Source organism: Littorina saxatilis, linkage group LG17 (genome assembly GCF_037325665.1).
Source record: "Littorina saxatilis isolate snail1 linkage group LG17, US_GU_Lsax_2.0, whole genome shotgun sequence".
In the NCBI taxonomy this organism is placed as follows: Eukaryota; Metazoa; Mollusca; class Gastropoda; order Littorinimorpha; family Littorinidae; genus Littorina; species Littorina saxatilis.
The window spans coordinates 27,031,506-27,037,515 of NC_090261.1; positions in this window are offsets into that span (position 1 = coordinate 27,031,506).

A 6,010-nucleotide genomic window follows, 5' to 3' on the forward strand; every position below is an offset into this window, starting at 1 on the left:
GAGAGAATTCAAGCTCTGAAATTTGAAGTTCAACTTCAAGTGAATGTTCTCAAATCATATTTTCACACAAGCAGACATTATCTTCTGTCAGAATATCACACACTGCAAACATTATACATCATATATTCACATAGACACACATTATCTTCTGCCATTGGTTTCCTGCGCTACAATCAATAAAGCTCAACCACACCAAAAGCTTGTATAATAATAATGAAAAGTCAAATAAAGTCTGTTAGCACACATCTAAACTTAAAAGATGTTGCCAAAATATCACACAGAGCTTAAAAAGTTTCATACATACCTCGATCAACTTGTCAACATTCAAAAGTTTATGACAAAGAAAATACCTAATATTTTGTTAAAGACAAGGTAAGTGTGGCCAACCATTTTTAGAAACATTAAAGTTACTGCGTAGTACACCACAGAAAACAACCAACTGATGTCTGTAAAAAAGAAAAGGAACTCGAGCCATTCTATTCCCTGACCGAACTTATTTTTTTTATCTCTTCCTCCTGACTTGTTTTGAACTTACAAAGAAACAAGTCGCGTAAGGCGAAATCACTACATTTAGTCAAGCTGTGGAACTCACAGAATGAAACTGAACGTAGTCCGCTGCTAGTGCAAAAGGCAGTGAAAGTGACGAGCCTGTTTGGCGCGGTAGTGGTTGCGCTGTGCTTCATAGCACGCTTTACTGTACCTCTCTTCGTTTTAACTTTCTGAGCGTGTTTTTAATCCAAACATATCATATCTATTATGTTTTTGGCATCAGGAACCGACAAGGAATAAGATGAAAGTGTTTTTAAATTGATTTCGAAAATTTAATTTTGATCATAATTTTTATATTTTTAATTTTCAGAGCTTGTTTTTAATCCAAATATAACATATTTATATGTTTTTGGAATCAGGAAATGATGAAGAATAAGATGAACGTAAATTTGGATCGTTTTATAAAAAAATTTTTTTTTTTACAATTTTCAGATTTTTAATGACCAAAGTCATTAATTAATTTTTAAGCCACCAAGCTGAAATGCAATACCGAAGTCCGGCCTTCGTCGAAGATTGCTTGGCCAAACTTTCAATCAATTTGATTGAAAAATGAGGGTGTGACAGTGCCGCCTCAACATTTACAAAAAGCCGGATATGACGTCATCAAAGACATTTATCGAAAAAAAGAAAAAAACGTCCGGGGATATCATTCCCAGGAACTCTCATGTACAATTTCATAAAGATCGGTCCAGTAGTTTAGTCTGAATCGCTCTACACACACACACACGCACAGACAGATAGACAGACACACACACACACAAACATACACCACGACCCTCGTCTCGATTCCCTAACTTGACTAAATGTAAAAACAATCAAAAACGACAAAACTCGATTTTTCAAACGTTACAAGGACAGTTCCTCTTCTCCGACATCCAGGGGACACAGCTCCCACGATATTCGGCAAATTAAAAGTCAGCTGTGCCTAGTCTGTGTGAAAAAAAAAAATTAAACATTTTAAAAAACGACTTAACGACCCTCATTTTTACATTTAGTCAAGTTTTGACTAAATGTTTTAACATAGACGGGGAATCGAGACGAGGGTCGTGGTGTATGTATGTGTGTGTGTGTGTGTTTGTGCATGTAGATCGATTCCGTGGAAATGATTAGGCAGATCTTCATGAAACTTTACATAAACATTTGTCCAGATATCCCCAGACAATTTTTGTGCATGTGGATAAATGTCTTTCATGACGTCATATCCGGCTTTTAGTAAAATTTGAGGTGGCACTGTCACGCCCTCATTTTTTAACCAAATTTTAGTTGAGCTATCTTCGACGAAGACCGGACTTTGGTATTGCATTTCAGCTTGGAGGCTTAAAGATTAATAAATGATCCTCCTTGTCGGTTCCTCATTCCAAAAACATATAGATATGTTATTTTTGGATTAAAAACAAGCTCAGAAAGTTAAAAAGAATAAAGATATAGAAAAGAGTGCTATCCTGCTCAGCGCAACCACTACCGCGCTGTACTGGCTAGTCAATTTCACTGCCTTTTACAGGAGCGGGAGACTGACGATGCTATACGGTCTTTGTGAAAAAATGCAGTGCATTCAATTTCATTCTGTGAGTTTGGCAGCTTGACTAAATGTTGTAATTTCGCCTCACGCGACTTGTTTAACTTTGTCATATCGGAAAACAAAAACAAAATTTCTGGCCTAATAAGCCACACAGTAAGCAGTCCTGAGTGACGATTAAGTGGCAAAGAAGAAATTGAAGCAAACCACAAGAACTCATAAAAAAAAAAAAGTAATAAAAATCAAAGAAAAAGATTAAAAAAAAAAAGTCAAATGAAAAGAATGGTGAAACTCGCCCCACATCTACCCCATTCTCTAAGGGCGTATTAATCGAGCTTGTATCTGCTTTAAGTGAAAGACTAGGTACAAAAGTAAGATACAACAGCCATCTATCACTCATTTTAAATGCCACTTGAAGCTAGATGTCACAAACAACATTTTTCACTGGGAGGAAGTGACTCAAATTTCCCAGTAATCGAATAATGCAGTAATGAAGAAATGAAAAAAAATGGAAAAAAAAAGAAACACAAACTTTTGTTAATGGTTTGGTCCATGCAAGTAAAGTTATAGATCATCACTTGAGTATTAGCACAGAGCGGTGTGCATTACAAGAAAAACATGCGACCACCTTCACACAAACATTGCCATCTTATCAAACATAATATGGAAATATCATCCCAAGTCCGCAGCTACTGAGTATATTTGTAAAATTGTGATATATTGGTCAGTTACAGAATTAATTCTGTAACTGACCGATATATCACACTTGTATATAAACAAAGTAGTCAGACAAGTCAAAGTCTGCAATACACATCAAAGCTACATTTGTTATGTGATTAAATACCTAAATTGAATTACATTATTCTAAAATACTGTTTTGAAAAGAAACAAAAATCTGTTCATTTGTGACCTAACACTGCATTATCGCTATCAATAAAACTATGGCTAAGATATTATCACGCTCAACCTTGACAAAACATAAATCTTGCGGAACATTGTTTCTGTTTCCCAAACATCAACACAACTTAATAACAATAACAACATAACATCCCCACAATGTACATTCAGTTCATTCAGACTGGTGCAATTATAACAAAGTTCATACACACTGAAGTGTATTTACCAGCAGAGACCTCGTAGGGTTTGATGTAATTTGCTTTTCTGCATGGATGTGTTCCGCAAGAGACGTTGTAAGCGGCCAGTGACTCATTTTATTCCACCAAAACAATCAGCCTATGATTCATTTTATTCCATCAAAACAATCAGCCTATTATTTATTTTATTCCACCAAGGTAATCCGCCTATGATTAATTTTATTCCACTAAGGCAATCACTCAGCCTATGATTCATTTTATTCCACCAAGGCAATCAGCCTATGATTCGTTTTATTCCACCAACTCATGCGGCCAATATTGACTCATTTTATTCTATAAACGCAAGTGGCCAATGACCAATCTTATTCTACCAACACAAGCGACCTATGACTCATTTGTTTAACCGATACGATGCCATTATGAGTCTGTTTTATTCCACCAAGGCAATCTGCCTACGACTCTTTTTATTCAACAAAAGCCAGCGGCCAATGACTCATTTTAGTCTACCAACGCAAGTGGCCAATGACTCATTCCATTCTATCAATGAAAGCGGCCCTTGACTCATTTATTTAAACAATACCACCGGCCTATAATTAATTTTCTCCAACCAAATCGAAAAGCCAATGACACATTTATTTAACCAACACAAGCGACCAATGACTATTCATTCATCCAACACAATAAGCTGCCTATAATGATATTTATATTCTGACACAAGCGGCCAATGACTCATTTTATTCTACCAACACAAGCGGCCAATGACTCCTTTTATTCTACCAACTGAAGCGGCCAATGACTCATTTTATTCTACCAACACAAGCGGCCAATGACTCATTTTATTCTACCAACTCAAGCGGCCAATGACTCATTTTATTCTACCAACTCAAGCGGCCAATGACTCATTTTATTCTACCAACTGAAGCGGCCAATGACTCATTTTATTCTACCAACTGAAGCGGCCAATGACTCATTTTATTCTACCAACTCAAGCGGCCAATGACTCTTTTTATTCTACCAACACAAGCGGCCAATGACTCTTTTTATTCTACCAACACAAACGGCCAATGACTCATTTTATTCTACCAACTCAAGCGGCCAATGACTCATTTTATTCTACCAACACAAGCGGCCAATGACTCATTTTATTCTTCCAACTGAAGCGGCCAATGACTCATTTTATTCTACCAACACAAGCGGCCAATGACTCATTTTATTCTACCAACACAAACGGCCAATGACTCATTTTATTCTACCAACTCAAGCGGCCAATGACTCATTTTATTCTACCAACTCAAGCGGCCAATGACTCATTTTATTCTACCAACACAAGCGGCCAATGACTCATTTTATTCTACCAACTGAAGCGGCCAAGGACTCATTTTATTCTACCAACTCAAGCGGCCAACGACTCATTTTATTCTACCAACTGAAGCGGCCAATGACTCATTTTATTCTACCAACTCAAGCGGCCAATGACTCTTTTTATTCTACCAACTCAAGCGGCCAATGACTCTTTTTATTCCTATCAGGGCACTTTCCCCCTGGATTTTTTCCCCCCTGACTTTATCCCCCCGAATTCTTCCACCCGGATTATTTCCCCCCGTGACTGTTTCCCCCTGGGACTCTTTCCACCCGTGACTTTTCCCCCTCGGACTATTTCCCCCGTGACTCTTTCCCCCTGTGAATTTTTAGCAATGTTTTTTATATCAATTGATGATCACGTGAGAAGACACAAACATTTCCACCCCTTTACAAATTATTCGTACATTCATATTTTCACGTGAGAAGTGAGCAGTGTTAGCCACTGTAAGTGAAATCTGTGAATGTGTGAATGATCAGTATCCGTGACTGTCAACTTGATTGCCACTATTCTGCAAAATGGATCAACAAAGAGAGGCCGATTTCAAAACAACAGAGAGAGGAGCAAGATGCGTTGTTGACAAGAAATACATATATTTAAAACAGAAGGATTTGGCAGGTGGAAAGCAAAGCTGGGAGTGTGAGAGAAGAAAGATGGGCGGTTGCAAGGCCAAGATCCATTTGTTTGAGACAATGGTGCAGAAGGAAGTCAATGAACACAACCATCTTCCTGAGTCACACAGAGAAGAAATTATGGCAGTGAGGAGTTCACTGAGGCGCCGAACTGAAGAAACGGAGGAACCGCCTCAAAGACTTCTTTTCAATTTGCTCAACACATCGCTGGTCATCCTCCACCACCCAAAAGAAGGAAATACAAAGACTCTAACGAGCGCATTTTGCGGCTTGTTCGGTCATATGACAACAGGAACCTTGACACATACCTACTCGGAATTGCACACAATGTTTTCTTTTAGACGCTTCTAGATGTGAACGTAGCAGAGATTGCCAATACCAAGACTCTAACCAGCGCATTTCGCGGCATACAGTGTTTTCTTTTAAACTATTTTAGACTCTTTTAGATGTGTATGTATGTGAATGTACGTGTTTTAAACCAAAGCTGCTGAATTAAAAGTAGGAACCACACATGTGTAAGAATGCACATTTTATTTATCCATTTTATCAAAAAATTAAGCATTAAGCATTAACAAAAAAATTAAAATAGAAATAATAAAATAACGGAAAGAGTCAAAGGGGGAAAGAGTCACGGGGGAAAGTGCCCCAGGGGGGGAAAGTCACGGGGGGAAAAAGTCTCAGGGGGAAAATGTCACGGGGGGAAAAAATCTGGGTGGAAGAATTCGGGGGGATAAAGTCAGGGGGGAAAAAATCCAGGGGGAAAGTGTCCTAGAATCCTTTTTATTCTACCAACTCAAGCGGCCAATGACTCATTTTATTCTACCAACACAAGCGGCCAATGACTCTTTTTATTCTACCA